The sequence below is a fragment of the Arctopsyche grandis genome, chromosome 3 (genome assembly GCF_051622035.1).
Source record: "Arctopsyche grandis isolate Sample6627 chromosome 3, ASM5162203v2, whole genome shotgun sequence".
NCBI lineage: Eukaryota > Metazoa > Arthropoda > Insecta > Trichoptera > Hydropsychidae > Arctopsyche > Arctopsyche grandis.
This window is the reverse complement of record NC_135357.1, coordinates 1189063-1216362: the sequence shown is the minus strand read 5'-3', so window position 1 is coordinate 1216362 and position 27300 is coordinate 1189063. Positions and strand designations below refer to the sequence as shown.

Sequence of the window (27300 nt, the reverse complement as noted above, 5' to 3'; positions counted from 1 at the left end):
AAATTAGGTATTTATCACGACATAATATGCAAATGACCATCTCTAAAACATTTCGCCCTGCAAATAAAAAGAGTGCCGCTCTATAAAATAGCTCGCACGACCCAATCGGGGTACGCCCGCCAGATCAAACGTTAAATGTAACAAAAATAAATCCAACCCTAACTTAACCTAACCTAACCTAACCTTGTTGTTGGCTGCTAAGATATTACGATGCGTTTGCTTCCGCATCCAGTCTCACACATGCGGCTTAAAAAAAAGCCAAATCGAAACATATAGTGGACCATGAGGAGAGTGGGCCAGTGAAAATGTATCTGATTATGATTTCACTGAAACTTCAAATTTTATTTTTGCTGCTGGCAACCAATTTGACGTTTGATTTGCCAGGCGAACCCCGATTGCTATTTTGGAGATGTTATTTTGACATTCAATTTCGTTTTGATGTACATATATCGTGTAATTTATTTTACAGCCGTGCAAAAATTAATATCCCTTTGTTTTGCATCTATATTTGAAAAATACATAGTTTAACGACGTGTTTGTCCTCTTTGCAGTTATCAGCTTAGGTACTTGTGTGTACGATTTTGAGCTCATATAGAGAGCTGGACACTTCCGCCAGGGTACTAAACGCGTTTGTAGCAGCACGCACAGACGGTAAACCTATTCTAGCGGCACTGACGTAATGGAAAATCGACGTTATAAGATATTTTCGAAGTTCACAACAAAGTTGGTGAAATGATAATGACTAGTGGTGAGATTATGTGGGCGATTGCGCAACAGCACACGGCCGTGATGCCACGCAGCTTCCGGAAACCGGTCGACTTACGCACGTCCGGGGTTAACAGACAGAAAAAAAACCGGTCGAGTGATAGTATAGTTCGATTTGGAGCGATTATTGATCCTAAACCGGGCGTAAAAGGATCACAACAGTAGCACAAAGGAAGAAATGAGACTATAAAGTATTAGCATGTGGTCGTTTGCTGATATTTGTCGCTATCTAGCGCATGCCATTCATCACCAAAACTACACCAAAAACTTCCCCTAATTTTAGATAAGATGTCTGATGATGATTCTGAATATATAAATATGTGGTGAACGTATTATTTCCTACAAGAAGATTGTCCACACGAATGTTGCCTCTATTATTTTTATTTTTAATTGTCATTTTTACTATTCGATTTATGTGTGTTGAATCCTCTTGTGAGGAGTAATCATAGAATCAAAAGGTATGTATTGATATTGTTATGTATTTATATAAAATGTAATGTTTCTTGGTCTGTATTAATACACTCGTCGCTTTGGAGCGATCTGTAAAGGCGAGTGTACAAAATAAATAATGATCAATGGGTCAGTAACTTTGAAAATACATACATAAGATATTGTTGGTATCACGTCAACTTCTTTATAAAAATTGAAGACTGCCTATTCTTTGTCTCCTTATTAACCACATAATAGAATCATAGAATCATAGAATCAAAGGTAAAAGGTATACATAACAAGCAAGTATAGAGCCTTATTATGAAAAATTGTTTTTTTTTAACACTTACATTTTTCTTTTCAACACTTAGATAGACTTTTGTTAGATTTTAATCAAGTAAATCATTAATTAAATAAACTAAAAGCTCGATTTATTTGATATTAGGGATTTAAAGTTCAAAGTGGAACTTTTAATTCAACATTTGGAATGTTAAGTATATACCTTGAGATAGAATACCAAAGTCGATGATTCTATATGTAAATTGATTAATGTAGATTTTTAAAGTGTACAATCGACTGTATATTTTAATACAAAAGAGAGATAGAAATAAAAATAAAATTAGGTGGAAGTGAATTTGTGAACCGAAAGAAGAAGTTGAAATGACAATAACATATATAATATAATAACAATATATAATGGCTTATAACATAACAATATATAATAACATATGTATGTATGTATGTATGTATATTCAAATGGTATCCAAAAGAATATAAATTAATGTAAAACAAATCAATGGTGTTTTAGTAAGAATCCTTTCTTTCGAAAAAAGGTTTTTATTTTTATTTTTCGCCTATTTAAAAATCTCGAAAATGAAACAAGGCGTTATTAATTGACTTTTAAAATAAATAAATATTAAATATTAATAAGTAGCTGAACCCGGCATGCGTTGCAATGCCAAAATAAGGCATACAATTCCTTGTTGGAGCTCAACTAACGTTTCTTCAACGTCATGTCGTCATAAACGAACTGGTAACGTGGTTACCAACGAACACATTTCCTTGACTACACAATGGCGCTTCAAACTTGCGCGTCGGTAAAATCACAATTACGAATATTATTATTAAGAGTTTTTTCCCCGTTTTTTTTTCAAAGTAAGCTTTCCGGACATGCATACAACAAATCCTGAAAGATTTATCGTAATCGGTTGAATGGTTTAAGAGTCTATAAGAGACAATTTTATATATGTTACACCGAATCCATGAAATTGTCTATTACAAGCATTCGGCAAGAGAATTTCCGAATGCGTGAAAAATGCAAGCACGTTGCCCAGTTCACGGATTCCGTAAATTCTTTGCCGAATGCGTGAACTGGACAGCGTGTTATATTATAACCAAGCGTCAAAGTGACTGCTGAATGAGGATGTTTAATTTAGTTTAATTTACATATTATTATGTATAATATGACTACATACATACGTTTCACTGTTAAAATATTGATCAAAATGTATAAAAATGGCATTAATTTATGTATAAGTCATATGAGATGATCGAAAAATATGTATGTAGTCATATTATACATAATAATATGTAAATTAAACATCTTCATTCAGCTGTCACTTTGACACTTGTCCACGCTGTCCAGTTCTAAAAACAACACCGGAGCCCTGCTGTCTATTTGCCGACTCCATGCTTTGAGCAGACAAATTCTTGCCGAATACACGCATTCGCCAAAGAATTTACGGAATCCGTGAACTGGGCAACATGCTTGCATTTTTCACGCATTCGGCAATTCTCTTGCCGAATGCGTGTAATAGACAATTTCACGGATTCGGTGTAACATATATATATATATATATATGTACATAGATTTAAATAATCCTATTTTAAAGTTAATTGATCGAAATATTGATGTACGTATGTATAATAAAGAATTTGTTGAAAGCGCTCAAATATCAATATGTCAATATTGAAACCCAATAAAATAAATGTCGAATATTTGAGTAAAGAAGCTGTAAAACTTCCAACTACAAGATTAAACAAAGGATGAAACGTTTGATAAGAAATCTAATCGCTTAGTCAGTAGGTCCCATTAAAGCTTTAGGTTACTCCAAATCTACACAAGAAGTTCAAGTCCCAAAATTTCAATGCAAAATGACAGTCTGAATCAAAAAAGTTTGGCAACCGCTGACCTACATCATCGAGAGCGGTTGACAAACGCCATGAACGTGTTAAATCCCAACCCGTCAAACGAATTAGCGTTAAGTAACATCACATTGGAATCCATTTTCACGGTCATGTATTGCGCAATGATATTGCACAACCCCACACACACCCACGCACTTTTCAGATTGCGCAAAAAGTTGCGTTTTTAAAATGACAAGGTGCTTGACGTAACACGGTATGCATATGCATAGTATAAAGTGTGTATTTTCATAGAAAATGGCCGCAAATGTGAGTACCGTTCGCGGGCATTTATTTTCACGCCGCGGGGTTCCATTTTCACAGTTGGAGATTCGGGTGGGGGAGGTGGAGGAGAGGGGCGGTCGGACAACAACAACCGGAAAGTGAAACTTTAAACCGGAAAGACCGGTTCAAAGTCGGAGACGCGTCCAACTAACGCTGTCGAAGTAATAATGCACCTGTCAAACCACAACACTCACATATGTATGTACGCTCTACGGAGCTTTCCACTTGATACACGACAAATAATTATGAGCTTTTTGTATATGCCGATCATCGTACATCATAATGGCTAGTTCACACCAACGTTTTTGGGTTTTGAGTTCGAGTTGAAAAAAAAGTGGAAAATGGAGACAAAAAAAAAATCGGAAAATATACTCAAATATACTCAGGATCGTTGAGTGATAATATGATATGAGAAAAATAATGTGTTGTCACTAAAAGGTTGTAACATTATGTAAGTAAAGGATGTAATTGGATGTAATTGGTTTGGAAAATGTAATAAAATGTCGACTAATGAGTATTGCTCAGAGCAGAGAAAAGCGCTGGGGGGTCATTCTTCTAGCAATGGATGGTGAATGATGAAAAATGATGATCGTATTTTAAATTTTTCGATGAAACTTTTTTATATTCCAATAGATATATGAAATGGCAATAGATTGCTTTCTTAAGAAATTTTCGACCTTGAGATTTTTTGACTGAAATGCAATCGTATTATTTGGAAGTATTGCAATGTGAATAAATTTAAATGTTTATATATTTTTATTGATTATTACATACATTAGTATTTGAAAGAAAAATATTTTTTTTAGAATTTCAGACCATCTTCTGTGGGAAAAAAAGACATGTAAAATTCTTCTATCTATTATATAATACATCATAGGTTATATTCAATGTGAATCATATAAAAATGTGCTTAGTAGTTGAAATCAGCTTTATAATGTAAGATTCATTTCGACTTTCAATATTTTCAAAGCGATACGAATTTTCCTATCGGTGACATCGACGAGTGGACAAGAAACAAACCCAACAAAAAAAAAACCCGAACATGACAAAAATTTCGACATATTTCACTTATTTACGTATATGCGGGTATTTCACAACCTCAAAATTCCTTTTTGTAAACCTGCTTTGAATACATACACAAGCAGGCATATGACCAATCAAATAAAAAAAAGACAAAAGAGAAATTGTAATGAGAAATGCTCACACATAACATTGTCGCAATATAACCTTGAATTTAATATTATTGAATAACTGTAAAGGAGAGTTTACACCGATCCGCGTCCGCGTCTTGTATGTAATTGTGATTATACCATATTATTTATAAAGTTTTGAACGAACGTTATTAGAATGTTCTGTATAAGCACAAGTTCGCCTGCATTTTGTGCATATCCGGGGTAACATTTCTAATCAACAACCACTACAAGTCTAAACTATTATATCTAAATAAACATGTCAGAGCTATTGTTTGTGTACGTCAACAAAAAACCACAATTTTTTTTATGATACTGTTAAAATTCGTGAAAACATCCAATGGCTTAGCCATGAAAATAAAGCTTGAACACTTTAGTGTCAATTTTCAATGTACGATTATAAGTTAAATCGAAATTAAAAGTGTTATTTTTTTGAGACGTGCGAAAGAGAGTTTATAATTAACACTTATTCGAATTTCGAATAGGCGCGCCATAAAATAACTCATGAAATTCAGGTCACGCAAGCGTAACATATGTACAACTCACCACAGATTATGACCGAGTGCTTAAGTCTTTTATTTCCTCTTCTTCTTCTTCCAATCAAATCTTCAAGCGTGCATATTTTAAAACTTGCTAGATATGAGTAGATATAAGTGGTCACATGAAGCACTTCAAACACAGTCTGTAAAGAACAAAGCAACAGGTAAGTTATGAAATCAATGGTCTATCAAAGAAACCGGACTTCAGGGAAGACGGGAATTTTCCGGATTACTCAGCGTTGCTTAGATGAAAGGAAAGGAAAAAAAATAAAATTTTCAGGACATTTTGTAGCCTATAGTACCATGAAATAGTGCCTATACCTAATTGTAGATTTTCTTAGCGAAAAAACAAAGGTAATAAACATTTTGACAATCGCCCCAACTGGAAATTGGTGGCTTTTTGTTAGTCCTTATTTTATGATTCAAAATAATGCTTGAAAAAATAGTTTTTCTTGTAATACATAGTATAATTATTCATGTGATTCTTCTAAAGGAAAATTCGTAATTTTTCTTTGAATTGTCTTGTTTGAAAAGCAAGCGTTAGCTATGTTTAATTATTTGTAAATAAACCATTAAAGAGTTTTCGATTTTTTTTTCCAAGATAGGTATGCTAATTTTCCACAGAATAAAACGATTAATGAAAACACATCTAGTTTGAAACAACCTGTATACGCAGGTATAATATTACGTTCACTCTTTCAAAGACACTAAAACGGAAAAAGAGATTTATATAATCCGATCGATTATGTAAGAAAAACCGATTCAAATACGTAGTAATTATTCAAAAATTTAATTGTGATTTTATGTTACGTAAAACGTATGCAAAATCGAATTCACCAATTCAATCAAAATTTGTCACATTTCGTTGAATGTACATACGATTCACTTCTCGTTTTGATATTTTACCATTTATGATATTTACGACTGATAAATTACGATCTCATGCACTGATTGTGCCTCAATTATCGCTCAGCGTTTCGGTTAATTTATTCAAATTAATTTAACTGCATTATTATGTCACTGAATTTCAAATTGGATATTTCTTATTTTTCATTGCAAAATGCCATTCTAGTTAATTGTATAATAAGTCGAATTTCGATGCATTATTTATATTTGATTAATCACTATTGTATTCAGTCTATTTTTGGATTCATTCTGTTCATAATTGTTATGCTTTTTATTTAATAATATTAAAAATAACATTTAATATTGTGTTTTTCTTTTGACAATTAATATCGGAAAATATAAATTATCATATTAATAATTTATATTATATCTTATAATTAAAACAATGATTGAAAATGTTACGAAAACGAATAATAGCTTAGTTACATTAACATATCGATGTCTTGGTGCACAGATATTGTATGTCCATTTTTGAATTTGTATCAAATTTTAAGTTTGTAGATGCTAGAATAATTCAGATTTATATCAGATGATATTTAGATTGATATAAGTAACCTTCAAAGGAAAAACCTGAATTATTTCGGCATCTACAAACATAAAAATCGATACAAATTCAATAATGGACATACAATATTTATGCACCAAGCAATGGATATTTACATTAAAGACCTAATGGAGTAATTATCATTGTTTAAATAATTGCTTTGTATAAATTTACAATCCTCTGAATATTTATTAATAAAAATACTAACCAAATTAAATTGAAAGCAAACTCAATTACATACAATTTTTATATCAAAAATCAAAATACAAGCGTTCACCAAAAGCATTCTTAATTTTCATCCTTAAAAAATTGACTTTAATTCAAATTAGATGTTTTTAATAAAAAAAAGGCTTTTTTTCAGTATTTTTAAACATTTCCTACTTCCATTTCTAAAATCTAATAAAGAAAATAAATAGCGACAACTGCATAATAATCACAATAGGTAAGAGAGCGTTTAAAAATCTATATCAGTATTAAAACAATTACTAAACAATAAAATTTACTACTTCCTTTTACATGTATAGAATTATTGCAAAAGTTCATGCCCGATTTTCATACATTTTTTAACAGTAAACGGGCATTAACTTGAGCAATCATCTAATATGTCGGAAAATTTTGATCAAATGAAAATAAAAACACTCAATTACATAATTTCAAAAAAGCGAGCATTCATTTAAAAACAGTCTATTGCATATTTTAAATTAGCACAATACGATTTTAACTGCACTTTACGTATATAGGAAAAGGACGCGCGAAAATCCTCCGTTATTTCACTGAAAGGAAACGTTGACGATTTAACCCACTTAAATCGGCCAATACAAAAGCGATCCGTTAATTTACTACATTTACTACATTCCGGAATTGAGTGTGTTAATTTTTCAAATTTTTTTTTTAAATACAAAATATAACCGACCGATTTTCGTCGATCGAGGAAACGTGCGTTTACGAAGACTTCAATTCCGGTCTGCTTCGTCGACTTCGGTGTCTGACAACCGTATGACTGCCGAATCGCTCCGGACACCTCTTTTATTCAAGACCTACTTTTGAGCGTCACTAGAACGGTTAACGGACAACCGTTGACGTGCGAGCTGCGTCATTCCCTTCGACAACATTTGAACATCCTTGCTGGTGGACTTTGCCGGCTTCATTAGCCGGGGATTGCCAAAGACGATTCGGAGAATGTCAGAAGAATCCTTCGACTCATTTTTAAATTATCTGCCCAAGATCGCTGTATATAGTAGTACGTAGTAAGTAGTATATGAAAGTGAAAATTCCTTTACGCACCGTAGATCGTAACTGATCTGAAACATTGTACGAAATTTTTCAGAGATACATCAAAACCTATACATTTTTTTTAAGTTTCACTTTTCTAGTGTGCAATCTATATACATATATAATAATAATAACTTTTTATTCCAAAAGATAGTGCAATCCCTAAAAACCCATATAAATAATGGGTCTACGTGACGAGACAGAATGTTAAATGACAGAAAACGCAAATATCGGAAGGCAAAGATTGAAAATCGAAAGATCTTAAGTCGAAAGATAAAAAAATGGTGCATGGTAAACGGTATATACTCACGTACATACTCACTTAATTTGCGTGAGCAGGATACAACAGGAACAAGAGGAACATGCTTTTCCTCCCGTATTCTGCGCGCGCACATTAATATCTTTTAATATCTGTCATTTAACATTCTGTCTCGTCACGAAGACCGATAAATAATATAGGATTGTAAATAGCTCTTTTTTCTATTATGCTGTAGATTAACATTAGAATAATATAATACTATGATTACTAACCAAATTAGATTTAATTGTAAAATAGAAAATGATCAGTAGATCAGTAGCTATTAAAATATATATATATATATATATATATATATATATATATATATATATATATATATATATATATATATATATATATATATATATATATATATATAAGATGTATTGTGAACATAATTTCGTAATAATAAAAAGAATTTATAAATCAAAATCAAATATAAATAATATATTATATATATATATATATATATATATATATATATATATATATATATATATATATATATATATATATATATATAGATAAGAAAAACAATATTATTGAAAAGTTATAAGTATGTACATAGGTCTTTATTTATTTATTTAAAAATAAACAATTAAAAATAACAAATATAATTAACAAAACTTTAATTAGTAACCATAATATGATATAATACCGAACATTGCATTTTATTAAACTTTATTTATTTATTAAATAGTTTTGGACCATTGTGGCATTACAGGAAGAACCTAATGCGCCACAATAGCCTACATTTGAAAAAGATATAAAAAAATGATATAAAAACAAGTAAACTGTAAATAAAGGAAAAAAGCAAAAGCAGAAAACATGGTAAAATAAAATAATAATAAAAAAAAGTAACAAAAGGAAAATAATACATCATTCAGAGAGAAAAAAAATAACAAAAGTGTAAAAATTAAAAATAAAATCCATAAATCCCATTCTTTGTTTACACTGAACAAAATTAAATAGTATATAAAAATATACAAAGGAGAAAGAAAAAGTAAAATAAAATAAAACAAAACATAAATAAAAATGAAATCACAGCGAGGCCCAAATGGAAGAGAGTAGATATAATTATAGATATAATAAACTTATATAATTATGTACATCATCTTCCACAAAGGTATCCATTAACACCCTTCAAGAAAGCACCACTGTTATTAGCACTTCTAATGCTCTCAGGAAGGGCATTATAGATTTTAACACCTCTGTGAAAGACACCTCCTGCAGTTCTTGCTTTTTTTACTATGCCTATAATTAATTTATTCCTTTTTCTAGTTTTATAATCTCTATTCCTAACTATATAATTATTAAAATATTTGGGTAATAGATTCTTGTCTAGCTTATATACAAATTTTAAAGTGCTTTATTTAAGACTGTTTCTGATATCCAACCATTTCAATTCATCTAACATATGTACTTCTAACATTCTTACGTTTCCTCACATTCAAAATTGCACGCATTGCTCTATTCTGCACTTTCTGCAGTTTATCAATATACAATCCATATAAGTTATTAAATTTAAAAAAAATTAAAAGAAATGTTTCAAAATGTCCTGTCGAACGGTGTCATGACAACTCGCTCACGGACATTACTCACTCACAGATAAATCACTCACAGGTAAATCACTCACGCGACAAATCACTCATGCGACAAATCGTTCACGGTACAAATCACTCACGCGACATTACGCTCATGGAATTATTCAAATAACGTGCAAAAACGTATTTTTTACACAAGAACTATTCAAAAACTCAACTAAACGTATCGTGGCTAGGGTTTCAGGACTCGACCCGACCCGGACCCGGTTCCGGCCGGGTAATTTCTTAAAAACCGGACCCGAACCCGGCCTTAAAAACCCGCCGGATCCGGGTATTTCAAATTTCGAGTATTAACGTAAAAATTCAAAATGATTTTCAGTTGATACGTTGAAAATATCCAAATATGTATGTGATTCTGCGTGTGCATGATTCATATACATATGTATATATGACTTTATTTGTTCGAGAACTTGATTTTACGACTTGTGACTTCTGAGAAAACATACTATTATATTCAGTATACATATACATATACATAGTATACATATATTTTATTTAGAATATGATCGTTAAATTATTTTTATTTTTTTGAATATTTTTAGTGAAGCATGTTACAAAAGAAAACATCGAAAGTTTGGGATAATTTCACACTGCTGCCAGTAGCAGGATCTCCATCAAAAACACGAAATAAAGCAAGCTGCAAAGTTTGTAAATCAGAAATAGCTATTCATAATTCAAGTACATCAGCACTAATAAAGCATCTTAAAACACATATGTAGTATATATATATCCAAATGAAAAACGAGAGAGTGACACGTCAATTAATTATGTGGTTGAAAATCCCGCTACAAAACAGAAGACACTCTTTAATTTTATCCATCGAAAAAGTCTAGAAGAATCTGTTGGAAAATTGGCCGCTTTAGATGGAATATCCATAAGAGCTATAACTAAATCCGAAATCATCAGGGAGTCGATAACATATCGAGGATATAAATTGCCCAAAAATGAAAGTGATGTCATGAAACTGGTTTACAGACATTATGAAGTCGTAAAATCGGAAGTGATTTCCGAATTGTTGGAAAAAAATCTCAAATAATCAACGCTTTAGTTTGACTCTAGATGAATGGACCAGTATCAGAACAAAAAAATATATAAATATAAATCTTCACAGTGCCGCAACAGAAAATTCGTACAATTTGGTGCTAGTCCGGATGAACGAATCTTGTACCGCAATAAAATTGCTCGAAATAGTTACAGCGCATTTAAAATCATTTGAAAAAGATTACCAGCAACATACGCTGATGATTTAAAGCTCTATTTGAGTCTCGATTCTGAACGTTCTTGTGAGCTTTTACAAGATGATCTTAATGCTCTTCATGATTGGTCGTTAACCAAATGTTTGCCTCTTAATGTCTCCAAGTGCAAGGTTATGTGTTACTCCAGATCCAGATCCACCCCCGATCGTACCTTTCCATATCTTGTTGGTAACTCTTTATTGAACTGCATCGATTCCACTGTTGATCTTGGGGTTGCATTCCAGAGTGACCTAAATTTCTCGGTTCATATCGACTCTGTGTGTTGCTCTGCCTCACGAATGCTTGGGTTTGTCTTTCGTAATTCTCGACACTACCATAAACCCGCTGTTTTGAGATTGCTGTACAATGCTCTAGTTAAGAGTATCTTGGAATACGCCTCTATGATCTGGAATCCTTACACTAAATCTTTATCTATGAGACTTGAACTTATCCAAAGACGATTTCTCAGACTGCTTTATAAGGAGCAATATGGGATTTACCCATACTTATTTCCTTCAAAATTCGTCATAGGTATGGTCGGCTACACTTCTCTTGACCACATGAGGAGTGTTGCCCTCATCAAGTTCTTGTTTTCCATATTTAGAGGCTATATCTCCTGTCCGTCTATCCTGGCTGAGTTGGGCCTTCATGCTCCAGAGAGTGTGATATGGACCCGGCATCGTCCCCTTTTTCACACTCCTTTGGCTAGAACTGTGGCTTTTAGTTATTCTCCCATTCCTCGTGGCCTCCGTTTCTTAAATTCACTGGATGGTGCCATTGACATTTGTCACGTATCTCTTCATTCTCTGCACCACTTCCTAAGTTATGGAACTCGCGACCATTTAGAAAGGTTGAGTTAGAGTATTTAATTATAATTTTATTATGATTTCATGTTTTATTTAGTTATCTTTTCTTTATTTAATTTGTATATTTGTATATATAATTTGTTTATTTAACTTGTATTTTTTCCTTTTGTACTTCTTAATATTTTTAGCACACTCGTCGCTTTGGAGCAATCTGTTAGACGAGTGTGCTTGATTAATTGATGTTGTAAAAATAAAATAAAATATCGTTGGATCCACAGGCTTCTGTTATGTTCAAATTCGGAAAAGAATGTCCGATATTTTACCAATTTTGTCTCAATCATGGAATTCACCTCGGAGTGTGTGATACTTTATATAAGAAAAAATAAACTACAATAGTGGATATGGAAGAGCAACACGAAGCAAAAATATATGATGCCGAAGATGATGATATATTTAATGAATTAGATGTTGAAATTGTCGAAAGTGCAGAAGAAAACTTTGTAGAAGCTAATTTGCATTGATCAAATAATCACCGGTGCTCGAAAGGTAGTAAAATCCTTCAAGACAAAATCAAAGCAGAGCTCAATCACACTAAAGAGTTAATTTTAGATTGCGAAACTCGTTGGAGTTATTTGATAAATATTTGTATTTCTTTATTATATATTTGTATTTGTTTTTATTATATGTTTGTATACCGTATTGTATTTGTATTACCTTTTTTATATGTTTTTATCGCCTTTTACATAATAAATAATTTAAAATCTAGAAGTTTTTGATTTTGATTTTGGACCCGGACCCGGATTCGGACCCGTCGGGTTTTCAAAATATTGGACCCGGATCCGTCGGGTTTTGAAAGCCCGGGCTTTCAGAAACCCCAATCGTGATGAATTAACACACTATCCTATCATAGATAAATAAATAAAATATCTAAAAACCAGTTTAATCTCAATTTATTCACAAAGTACAGGGCTTAAGATTTTTTTGATTTAAGTAAGGCTAAAAGAATCTTGACACGTATATAAATACAGTTCCATTGTGTTATTTTTGTATTAAAATATATACGGAGTACAAAAGAGAGTACTTTTTATATGATTCCGTTAACATTTACAAAATTAAGATTCTTAAATGCTGTATTTTACAAGATTAAAATTTATAAAACATTTTATTACTAAATAAAACAACCGTTTTATCAGCGGACTTGAATTAACAATTGATGTTTTCCAATTTTCAGAGAAATAGCGAGTAATAAATATTAAAAAAAAAACAACGTTAAAACATAATAACGAAACAAAAACCACTATATACATACATATATCATCCAAAAAATGGTTTCGACACCATAGCAAAGGACTCCAACCCGGTGATTTATCATTAAAGCCCGGACCCAGAGGGTGCCGCGTATTGTTCAAATGTTGTAAATGCATTGTTAAAGGTTTGGCGAACCTTTTTTACAGAGGATTTACAACAATGGAAGAATGAGCGGCACCTTGGCTATCCTACCTCTATTTATCATGATTTTCGTAAATGAGACGTCATTAACGACATATCGTCGTTTAGCAGCCACAGAATCATTTACATGTAAAGGTATATTCATACTGGCAGATCACGGACAGGCAACAGCAATACTAAAACTATTCCTTGGTACATTATATGTGGACGCATTCATAAGTTCCATAATGTATACGTGCGTAGCCGACAAAATCTAGCAGTAGCCGACAAAATCTATTCAAATCACACAGCAGTACATGTCACAGTAAGGTATCAAGCAAACTCAGTTTTCTTGGGTCACGACGTACGTCATAGTAGTGAGTGCACGCGTACTAACGAAAGTGCGCATGCGCATGTGAACATTTTCGGAAACGTAAAATTGTATCGACGATACGACGCAATCAATATTGCACCATATCGTCGCGCTCTGCAATGTATATGTAAGCCGATTTTGCCTTGCACTCGTCCAAAACTTACCTCAACGTGTGCTGCTGTATATTATTTTATATAATTTTATTTTTATTTCATAGAACATGATCACTCGCCTTTACAGTGCACATATACAGATACAATACAATCAATCAATCAATCTAATATATAATTTAGAAAGAGACTTTGTATGTAAGTAAATATTGTTGGTTGGAAAATGGTTGGGAACTTCGAAAACAAGTCAAAATTTATATGACGACTTGGGGATGGGGGACGGGGGGCGCCGGGGGCGATGGCCCGGGGGGCGCTGGGGACGAACGCCCTCGGGAGGGGGGGCGAAGGGCATCGAGGGAGCCGCCAGATTCTGGTATAATATGTATATAATACATCTAATATATAATTTCGAAAGAGACTTTGTAAGTTTATAACTATAGTTGGTTGTAAATCGAAAACAAGTCAGTTTCTATGACAATTCCATTGGTTGAATATTTTTTTTCGATTCAAATATTTATTATTAGATTCGCCATGTTTAAGCTGTTTATATTACAAATACTGAGCGAAGCCGGGTAAAACGACTAGTATGTATATTATACATAAGCATTTTATACAAAGCGAATTATTAACACAGTGATATCTATGGAGAAATTTTTACAGCTTTTTATAATCAAATTGGCGAACCTCAAGACGCTGAATAACTTGAGATCAGCAAGAGAGATAGGAAAGGAGGTGCCAATTTTTACTAAGGAACCGTTTCAATGAAAATCAGAAAACTCTGACAAGAAACGATCGGTCTGGAGTCACAAACCGAGGTCTGACTGGCAGCGGGACTCTAGTGGGACTCGAACCCGTGACCACTCTGTTCGAAAGCATGCATAATATGCTAATCAATAGTCCACGCCACTGGTTATGCATATAATTAGTAATGTCCGTGTATTGCAGTGTCGGGCTGTTGCCTTGCAGTGCTGGATAGCATGAATAGATATTAATACTTTACGCTTTGGATTGCAACCTGGTCGGGATCATGTTTTGACTATTATTGAGCGCCTTAGAAGCCGTTTTTCAGTAACATTTAATTCACCGATTTGCCAATTGATTATATGCTCAAAAATAATGTGCAAAAGGTTCTATGGGAAGTTCTGATAAATATAATATCGGCCGTTTTGCCAACTTATATTTATTTATTCCTGAAAACAAAGGAACTTTTGAGAGGAAAACTCAAACTGTCAAGAAACTGGTGACAGAGTTCTTCAACGAGAAATCGTCAATATATTTAAAAATTGGCGTAAATCCACTTTTCTTCATTTCGAAAAATATTTCGCAAACATTTAATATAATGTTTTGCGTTTTATAACATTTAAAAATACTGATGGCCTATAATAATAAGTTTATTTTGCCTTTCCAAGATTCTGGACATATCGAATTACAGGTAAGTGACAATTTGTGAATTAAATCTGGAATAGTGTTTTTGGAACTGAAATTTAGACTTCCGCCATTTTCAAATATAACGACTCATATGTACATATATGTATGTATGTATGTAAGAAAAAATGTTTACGATTCATACTAAAAGAATGACCCTCGTATGTGTCCTTTGCACCATTGAAAAGCATGGCATAGGCCAAAATTTGCTTGTATGACGATTCCATTCACAAAATGAAAACTTTAGAATAACATTTAGTAATTCATTAATAATTATCATTTATTCTGTAAATTTCGGGCACATACATACAGTGGTGTAGTCGGGCCGGGTCAGGGCAGGTCACCATCCTGGCACTTTGATATGAAAATTGTTTTATGAGTAAAATTTAAAAATAAAAACACTTGAGACGAGAAGAATAACAAGCGACTTAATCGAAGTCTTTAAAATGATAAATATCCAAATGTCCAAACTCATTACGTTTAATGAAAACACTCATCTTAGAAGTCACACTCTCAGACTCAAAGATTCCAGACAAATTGATCAAAGATTCCTTCTTTTTAAACAAAGTGGTTATAGTTTGTAATAGTCTTCCCAACAATGTAGTAAATTCTGAAAACCTTAATATTTTTAAAAACAAGCTAGAAGTCTTTCTTAAACTTGAAGATTTTTGTTATTCTTCTTTTCCAATAGCTTTTCTATGTTTTTGTTTTCTTTTATTTATTATGTTACCATTCCAGATATTTTTATTCTCTTTTGTGTTTTGGTATTTTCTCTTATTTCGTATTTATTTTCATCGTTTTCTTTTATCTTATTATTGTTATGAATATTTTTGTTTTTATTTTATTATTTATATTAAGTCAAACCCCATGGGCTATCGGCTTTGCTGCCTTCCCCATGTATTATTAAATAAATAAATAATATATCATTTTTGTATACCAAATATTGTGAGCAGACTGTCGTTCTAACATTTGTGACCACAACCGAAAAGTAATCTGAGTATATTCAATACTTAAAAGACAAAATACGTTTTGATGAAATTTATTAGCTTTTGTATCTAAAAACACCTAAAACTTCGAAAGAAAACATTATTTGAACTATTAACCATACGCACTTGAGGATAGATATAATAAGGGAACCCAACTTAAATGAATAGTCATCACTAAATTAACATGTTAAAATTTCATTGTGTTTTGACATATGTATGTACATATGATTTTGGCTTTGCTAAAAGTAAATGTTGTTGCTGACACACAAACACGGGTTTGAAAAATCAAAGATTTTAAAGATGATGTATGGAAGGAAGTTTCTAGAAAATATAAAAAACATCATAATTTCAACAAGAATATTTGTTAATAACTATTGATATTAGGATACATATTTTTTAAGTGATGAAAAAAGAGGAGGGGGTTCTTAAAAATTAAACACCGCTCTGGTTCTTTTTTATTTAGCACTATACCACTGCATAAACATATGGTAAAGTGGAAACAATCAGACGATTGGTTTCTCGAAAATTAGCACTTTAGTCGAAAATTAAACATTCACTAGTTAAATAAAACCAACCATATACCAGAATAATATTATGCTCATTAAAATAGTCATTTTTTTTTGTAGATGACGTCACTCAGGTGAAATTTACATGATATCAAGCAAATCCAATATTTCTGGAATATTTTTTAATTTCTGAAATTTTGGATTCTTCTTATATAAATTGATGACTTTTATTTGATGCCTGTGTATATTTTTTTTTTTTTTTAATTATATCCTCTAAATAAAATTCCACTAAGAAAAATCATATTTCGACTATTCTTGTGGATTAATACAAAAATTCGTTTATTTTATCGAAGTAAGCCATTTATCAATAGAATTTTTGTTATTAATCCACAAGAATAGTCGAAATATGATTTTTATAAGTGGAATTTTATTTAATTCTCAAATAAAGACAATTTAATACATTATACCAATTAATTCAATTCAGATTCGTGTAAATACGAGTAAATACAAGTACGAGCTTTTACATAGCTCGCAATTTTACCGATTCAATCTTCAGCACACTTCCAATTAACCCTTTAAAACGAAATAAAAAAATAGTGTGGCCAGAACACTATCCCAATAAATATGTTTTAATAGAAAATACTCAATATAAAATAGTATTAACAGTGGAAAAAAATACCAAGTGAAAATACGTACTTTTGATTTTTGATTTGAACTGGACGACTACTTAGAGAGATTTAAAAGCTGAAAAGTACTACAAATGAAATATAAAATATCCGACTATAGATTCCAATATTCATTTCGAACAGGAAATTGACAGGTTTTAAGACATCGACTGAACAACACCAAGATATATAAAAATCACGCGATTTAAAAAACACATATATCTCCGAATCTCGAGCCAATCAACATTTTTTATTACCAGAATCGTGTTCACAGGGTATAGATCTATAAGAAAAGTCATATCTCGTCTCTGAACCAAAAAAAAATCGTCATTTGTCGAATAGTGTTATTAATATAATTAAAACAAAAGTCAACTGTCAAACAGTTGATCCTATTACGACATATTACATATGTAAAATATGTGGGAAAAAAGTTTAAAGTAAACACTTGATCATTTCAGAACGAATGATTACAAAATATGCAACTCTTCCAATGAAAATACACAAACAATGTTTACCTTCGCTGGAAAAGTAAAATAATCTTCGTCGATGCGTTCACCTTGCGTCCATTCAAAAGGCAACATTTTCCTCTTTTTATTTTTTACTTACCTCCTTTACGTCTTTTTATAAAATATTTTAATCAAACAAATCAATCAATACGACAATTCAACAATATATTTAGCTGCAAAATCATTGCCCATCGTTAGAATAATGTTTTTTTTTTCATTTCCTTGAATTCTTTGATAAATGTTAACGTAAATTCGTACATACATACATACATAATTCCAATTTTAACCCAAACGGATGCTATTGTCAGCAACTAAATTTTTGACTGAAATCCATTAAATTACACATATATATAAATTTTAATTAATAATTTAACAGTACACAGTCTAAACATCATATACCTTTTTACTTTATCTACATATGTATATAAGTAATAACAATAGATGAGATTTTGACTGATTCGATCTCAGAATCGATCACTGATTACGTTTTCATGATTTAGAAAAAAATTGTGCATGTATTTCTGTCTGTGTTTTTTCTAAATCGGAAGTACTAATTTTACTCTAGAGAATCGAGCATTTTTGTGTTTTTCTCAGAAACTAATATACCGGAAGTGGGACTATTTCCTCTTAGAAAGGTCAAAAATGTTGTAACCACGATTCTTTCCACACCCCTGAGCGTATCAAGCTGAAAATGTATATTTGTATTTTTTATTACATACCTCCTTTACGTTTCACTTAATATTACAATTCAGGAAAAAGTTTGCCTCATATCCAATCGTTTTCATACTTTACCATATTGCTCATTTTGGTCATCAATATAAGTAAACGGATTCTCCGCCATTACGATGGTGCAAAAATATCGTGTAAGACGCGTTTGAAATATGCCCGGCGAGATAGTCGTTGACGTTTATCCACCGTTTGTTTATTATTTTTAAACATAGATGGCGGTAGTAAAATAAAATTATTGGTATTTTTATTCAAAATAATAATTTTATATACAAATTTTAGAATAGGTATGTTTTTAAAAAACTTTTTTTTTATAATCTTTGGATATTTTTGTATTAACTTAGAGCTGATAAGGTTTTGGTCAGAATTCGTAAACCAAAATAAAATAAACCATTATTTTATTTTGACCTTGTAAATTATTATCATTTTCTTGATATTTAATGTGTATAATATTTATAGTTATTTTAAGTATGAAAATAATTTGGAACAAAATCCGACAACCATTACAAAGTAGAACTTTTGTCTCGTGTAAGCTTCTCTACATTTTCGCTCAATTTGTATCGAATATGCTCTCATACCCGGTATGTGTGAACGTATATACATATTTTTAACTATCGAATTTTGTTTTGTGACCTTCATATATTCCTCAAATACATAGAAAAAATCATGGGTTGGTCACATCCGATTTTTTTTATTTACATACATATTTACTAGCTGAAGCCGGCATGCGTTGCAACGCCATAATAACGCATCCCATTCCCGTTCCCTATCCCGTTCCCGTTCCCGTTCTCGTTCCCGTTACAGTTCCAATTTGTCTGAAAAACGCAGGCAGCGAACACGTTGGTCACGACGCGAAAACATTTGAAAATACAGCGTTGCAATGACACCCATTCCCGTTTTTCCCGTTTCCATTCCCATTTTTTCCCTTTTTTTTCACAGTAATCTTCCCGGAAATTCATACAACAAATGCTGAAAGTTCCAATGTAATCGGTTCAGTGGTTTAGGAGCCTATTCGAGACACACAAAGACATTCATTTAGATATTATAAAATACGCTACTTATATTTATGTACATAAATACATATGTAATGTAAAAAGGGGATTTAATAAATATATATTTTGTTCGTCAATCACAGTACATGGTCCAGAAAGTTCTACTGAGTGTACAAATTCAAACGTGCCCGATAATATTTTGCAAATCTTTCGAACGAATCACACAATGAACTTTCGCGTATGAAAGTTCTAATTGGAATTATTCGCTTATTCATCGTCCATACAAACGATTTCGGAAACATATTGCCAACGGGATAGTATTTTTTGTGTATAAGAATAAATTAATCAGAAAAATATAATAAGAGTATTCGCAAAGTGGGTACATATATAACAAACAAACTGTAACGACAAAAAAATTACTTAGACTTGACAATAGAATACGTAAAACAAATCATTAAAAATAAATATAACTGACTTCGAAAGGGTTAAATTTATATTTAAGATACAAAAAAGTGTTAATGTTGTTTTTAATAATGAAAAAAATTTTTGTTGATGTCATCTATTCTTTTTAAAAAGTGAATTAAAAGTAGCGTATATGATTTCAAGAGGTTTCTACTTTATTTTAAATTTTTTTCAACGTTTTCGTCATTATTAAAAGAAGTATTCCGTTGTATTTTTAAATGCTAAAAAAAGAAACGCAAATCTGTGAAAAAAAATATTAAGTGTTTCTCAATGTTTTTTGGCAACAGTCCCTGTTAACAAAACACTACCCACCAACTTCTACCTTTACCGACGAAATATATTTTTTTTTGACAATATAATATTTTTTGATCCTTTTTATGAAGTTGAATGTTTGTTCAAATCTACAATTTACCATTTTGGAAGGGGTCGGAGTTAGGGGTCGAAGAGCTATCATACAAAAATGCTCGAGAAACGCTGGGTGAGTTTGTTCATCCAATCAATTTAGAGTAACTATGTACATATGCATCTCAATGACTTACTCAATGATCTCAAAGACTTTCACCGACTCGAGCAATGCTGGGCAATTAGACTTACATCTAAATATACGTACATACAAATAGGTCCACTCTTAGAAATGAAAAATAATAAAAAGTACGTATTGAATATAAGAAATCCTCCCCTATATAATTGGAATTGTTATGAAAGTTAAAATTGATATTATATTTTTTTTATTACATTTTATACCAGGAAGGCCTAACAGGTAAACCCCAATGCGCCTTCGTGGGCAATTACAAACAATGCAGCATTTTTATTACACAAGCCGCTGAATTACGAGACACTGAAAACTCTCAAATTAACGAGACATCTATGAATTGTACATAAAATTTATTGTACGTTAATCATACTCAAATAGTGGTGACATAGTAGGTAGGAAGGTTTTTTAGCCAATTTAATCGGGAACCGTTTCAACAATGAAATTAGAAAAATTGGCAAACTCTGATAGGAAAAGATCGACCTGGAGTCACAAATATCCAAGTCTGACCAGCAGCACTACAGATATACTCAGAAAAATTCTTTTCAATCGAGTTCAACTCATGGGATCGAACCCAGCGCCTCTCGGTGTTAGGCAGAAGCTTAACGACCGAGCTATGCTGCTGGCTAATGGGGGAGTGTGTGTGTGTCTGTATGTGATAACGCTCGCCGTATCATAATAGTCGCTAGATTTGACATATGTAAGTACGTCCGTACGAATATAATACGGACATAATAACAGATCAAGAAAAAACTTCTATATATGTATACTGTTTGCTACCAAAGTTTCCTCTAGGGCAATAAGTGTCTGAGCATTTAGCGCCATCTTTTGAAAATTAATTTAATTCATTAATTTTTCTATTGGTGTTTATATAGTAGATAGATAGTTTTTACCAATTTTTTTACATATTAATATTAAATTACATATATTTAAAAGGTATTTGAAATAAAAAAATACCATCGCGTGTGGATCGAACACAGGACTAGCACATTTATTTATTTTTTTTTAATTAATAGCTTATTATGCCATAACTCATACGATGATATTTCATCGGGCACAACACTAGTACTGATTAAGGCTTCCAATCCCGGGATCCTGGGCACCTGGATCCCGGGATCCCGGTGTTTTCTGGTACCGTGAATCCCGATGCTGAAACTAGTCTGAATACCGGGATTACGGTGCTGGCAAAATTTATTTTTAAATATTATTTTTACAAAAATAATAAAGAAAAAACATAAAACAACATTATATAATGAAAAATGGTGGGATGAGCAATGACAGTCATAGTCCATTTGTTTTATTTGACCCGTTTTGACGCCGGCTTGCCGTTCCCACGAAATGGTATCAACGGCCTGTATTGTGTCGCAGATTTTGTGCTCAACTGCAATGATATTTGTAGCATATTTTGACTGATTCGAACTCAGAATCGATCACTGATCACGTTTTCACGTATGCTGTGTGTCTGTGTGAATGTCCGTATGTGTGTCTGTACGTCAGTGTATTTTGGGTATTTTTTGAACACCGTTCGTCCTATCGAACTGAAACTTAGTAACTCTCTTTTTTACTAGCCTCTTTTCAGCTTGCTTTAGATTAAACATCAATATTTGGGTTCTTATCCACCCTCTTTTGTGTCGATGAATAATTACTAGACGGTACAAACTATTTGCAAAAAACGAATCAATGAATCAAAGTGATGTTTTTTACTTTATTTGATTACATTAAAGGATCTAGAAATGGATGCGAACCTAAAATTTAAAGAATGTAGCCAAACTCTCAAAACAAGAACGCCAATATGAGGAGTATTTTTTGCGTGAAACATCGGGAGAGTTTGCAAAATGCAATTGAACGGTTTTGAAATAGGAAAATATGCAATTGAACAATTTTTTCCTTTTTTGTTATACATTTGATTCCCGGTGCTAGCACCGGGATCCCGGGATTGGATATTCCTAGTATCGCAATCCCGGTGCTGAAGTAATCTTCCGGGATTGGAAGCACTAGTACTGATATACCGGATATACATATGTACGTAATTTACAATAATATAAAAATCGTGTATTGTCTGTTAACAGTGATAATACAAATATAGCATTTCTAAAAATTGAAAATCATAATATTTATTTGTTATATTTTATACACGCGTGTATGGTTGTTATATCGAGTGTTTGGTGTGAAAATTGTACAAAAAATGTAAATATGTAGTTCGACATACAAAATTGCGCGATAAACCTCCTTTGGAATTCGTCGACAAAAAAGTAAACGTAAACTTGAATTGAATTGACCGTGATTTTGAGCGAAGAGTTTAAATTATTTAAGGTCATAAATTTGAGTGTCAAGACTTAATTTTTTTAATTAAATAGAGCAGCGGTTCCCAACCTTTTTTGACTCGTGTACCACTTGGTAGTACATAACGCCAAATTGTACCACCATATAAAAATTATTGTATTTAATGAAATTTGTTTTTGCACGTGTAATTATATAGTATTTGCAAGGAATATGAAGACAGGATAGATGCAAAAGATCTGTTTTGCTAAGAAATTTTGTGGAAAAATGTTATTTTCGAAGTCACAATTATAATATGCTCAAAGTTCAATATATTTATCTATTATTTTGTCATACTTCTCATAGGGATAATATATTAAATTGTCTTTATATGAGAATTAAATAAAATTCCACTTAGAAAAATCATATTTCGACTATTCTTGTGGATTAATAACAAAAATTCTATTGATAACTGGCTTACCTCAATAAAAAACTCCGAATACATATATCTGCGAATCTCGAGCCAATCAACATTTTTTTATTACCAGATTCGTGTTCACTAGACATAGATCTATAAGAAAAGTCATATCTCGTCTCTAAACCAAAAAAAAAGTCGTCATTTGTCGAACAGTGTTGTTTTTTCACGTACATATATCCGATTACAATTCAGGAAAAATTTTGCCTCTTATCTGATCGTTTTCATACTTTGCCATATTGCTCATTTTGGTCATCAATATATATAAGTAAATGGATCCTCTGCCATTACAATGGTGCAAAAATATCGTGTAAGACGCGTTTGAAATTTGAATTTCTGAAAAGTGCCTGACGTTTATCCAGTTTTTAATTTTAAACATAGATGGCGGTAGTAAAATAAAATTATTGGTATTTTTATTCAAAATAATAATTTTATATACAAATTATAGAACAGGTATGTTTTTATTATGATTGTAAATAATTCATTCCTGCATGTCCGCCATTACTGATTTTTTTTCGCGTACCACAGGTTGGGAGCCGCTGAAATAGAGTATTGCGATAATTTGTCAAAATTTTTTGCCAGTATACATATTGTACATATATTTATTGTCTGATTAATGCACTGCTTTTTGTCTAGACCAAATAATAGCTCACTACCGAGAAATGAAAATACCCAATATATACATATATAAATATGTAAATCTACTATACATATACATTTAATTTAATATCTATCGTTCAACATACAAACATATGTATTACTGTATTTCTGATTTCTGATTGTTTATGTATTCTGTATTTCGTTAACGTACACCCGTCGCATTGGAGCAAATCTGTAATGGCGAGTGTATATTGATTTGTAACAATAAAATAAAATATGTATATTTTTGTATATTTAACAATAACATATCACCATTATGTACAATCTGGATCAAACTTAATATAATTAAAATCTAAAATCTGGAGGAAAACATTTGGCCATGTATTTACTATTTAGCTCCTTCAGTGTATGGGAATGAATCAATATAGGGATGAAAATATGTATGTAAATGTATACTTTCAGTTAGTGTTTTTATCTCACGACAGTATATTTATCAACGAGTTTCATTTCGATAGTCTTTGCAGTTGGTAAATTATCTCCAGATTATCTCCAGGCTTAAGTGCAAGTCGGCTAACAATGAGACACCCCCCGAATGCACTTAGCGGCGGTAACTCGGTCGCATTCCCGTGGAGTTCTTAGAACTGACAACGCCAAAGCGTGGGACTGCATATCCGAGTACGTGACTAAACAATGCGAAAGTAACCAAACGTCGAAGATGCCCTGAGCGACCTGTTTTTTATAAGGAGGTACTTGGACCATAGCAGTGCGTGTATCTCCTTTATCACCAATAAATGCTGTGACACGACTTTGGCCTTTTACTTGGATCCTCCACCCACTGGTCGTCTGAAGTGGGATCCAAGATGGGTAGCAATACCCCTCATGTTCTCGTCACAAAGTCACTAAAATCTCTATAACGGAACATCTGGCAGCCGAAAAGCCCATCGTACTAACAATAACTATCATACTAACGAGAACTTGAGTGCTAAATATTGTGTATTCGCGATTTTCATGGCAAAAATTGCCTTTGTGACCACCGCAATGTGACGAATAGTCCAATTACCGTAAAAATACATATATACTAGCCAATCAATAGTAATCGTATATTTTTCTTCCTACTGCAGATAGCCGTGAAAACAATTATAGAAAAATTTTGTTTTCTCAATAAAACCTAGTACTAAAATACTTACGTATAAACAACGTGTTGTAAACCGGGAGGGGGGGAAAGAATTTACAACAAATAATTAGTTGCAGAAGCTAATAAATACACAATATATTCCAAGGTAAGGCCAAAGATAATAACAATGATGTACGTATGTACATAAAATATATTTGACTGAAAAATATATACAAACAAGTTCGATACAAATTCCACCATTAAATAATAAAGTTTGAATTATGACAGCTCTGATATATTTTAGCATGTAGAAAGTACAATACAATGTGGGGCATCCGCAAAATTTAACCTGAGGCCATAACCTAAAAAACTCCAAATTATTCTACACAGCATTTGTTATTTTTTATGACGGTAAACATTTCTTAAAATAATGAGCATAAGAGAGCATCAAGTGCTCGAATTTTAATTGCTATGGTCATTTTTAATAACGCAATGACTCGTTTGTGCAAATCGAAATGTTATACCAACTTATTGTTAGACTATGTACGTGCATATTGACACAGCACGAAGTGACATGTCGCGACTTCTTGTCGTGAAGAAGTTCAAAGTCGTGTATCATCATATCTAACATATAATTTCGAAAGAGACATTGTAATTATATATGTAAGTATGTATGTAAATATATTTGGTTGGGAGCATCGAAAAGAAATCAAAGTTTCTATGACTACAATATCGATATAGGGTTGAATATTATTTTTTTTGATTCAAATAAATTTAATTAAAAAACAAATTAATATTTACTATTAGTTTCGCCAAATTTATGCTGTTTATATTACAAATACCAAGCGAAGCCGGGTAAAAACACTAGTATAATATATAGTAGCTCTATTTTGTGTCTCTGTATGTGCCTGTGTGAGATAACGCTCGCCGTACTATAATTGTCGTTTCGATTCGACAATTAAACGAATATAATACGAACATAATAACTAGGGGTAGGATAGTCACAGTGCTATCCATTGTTCCATTGTTATAAATCCTTTGTAGAAAAGGTTCGGCCAACGTTTAACAATGCATTTGCAGACTTTGAACAATACGCGGCACCTTCTGGGTCCGGTGACTAATAATAACATCATATATATGTAGGATATTAATATAAAATGATTATAATGATGTGGCTCATGCCGAACAGTTGGTACTATGCACTGTATGTATTAATGTTAAGGTTGGTACTGCCGAACCTTGTCCGGGCGACAGTAGCGTCGCGGTGTGACGTTTGCCTTGCCCTCGGCCAAAGTGCTGTAACCGTGACGTGACCGCGACGTGTGGGTAGATATGAATAGAAATGTAATAAAATGACATATTTTAAACGGAGTCGTGCAGTGCTGAAGCCGTGCAGTGCTGTACAGACCTTTACTCGTCAATCTCAATAACGGAACATCTGGCAGCCGAAAAGTCCATCATACTAACGATAACTATCATATTAACGAGAACTTGAGTGCCAAATATTGTATATTCGCGATTTTCATGGCAAAAATTGTCTTTGTGACCACCCCAATGTGACGAATAGTCCAATTACCCAATTTAATATATATATATATATATATATATATATATATATATATATATATATATATATATATATATATAAAATATATATAAATATATATATATATATATATATATATATATATATATATATATATATATATAATAGCGCTATTATGTGTGGCTGTGTATGCATCTGTGCGAGATAACGCTCGCCATACTATAAGGGCGAAAACACACAGCGATGGACGGCACACCGTGTGCTTGGCTCCCCGCTGGGGGGGTCTCCTACATTTCTTCAAATATGGGATACACCGTTATCGATCACACTCAAGCATGGATAAATACAAGGATACAATTTTATCGAAAACATTTTGGGGCGGGGCGTGCTGGGCGTTCCGTGAATATTTTATTTATTTATTTTATTTTACAAATATACCAGGAAGGCTTAACAGGTAAACCCCAAATGCGCCTTCCTGGTCCACATAATTATTACATAGATACATGTAAATCTAACAATATCTGACATCTATGGTCAG

The 27300-nt window shown here is 32.2% G+C and overlaps 1 protein-coding gene and 1 long non-coding RNA gene across 2 annotated transcripts in view; one reads left to right on the top strand and one right to left on the bottom strand.

Moving 5' to 3' along the window:
- wat (waterproof) overlaps window positions 1-7857 on the bottom strand; it is a 43283-nt gene extending 35426 nt beyond the window's left edge. The window contains exons 1-2 of the mRNA XM_077446750.1: window positions 7756-7857; window positions 5400-5535 (exon numbers count right to left, since the gene is read on the bottom strand). The gene's annotated coding sequence lies outside the window, so the exon portion shown is untranslated. The remainder of the gene's footprint in view (window positions 1-5399; window positions 5536-7755) is intronic.
- The window catches only part of LOC143910004 (uncharacterized), an 805996-nt gene that overhangs the window by 386604 nt on the left and 392092 nt on the right, over window positions 1-27300 (top strand). The window lies entirely within an intron of this gene.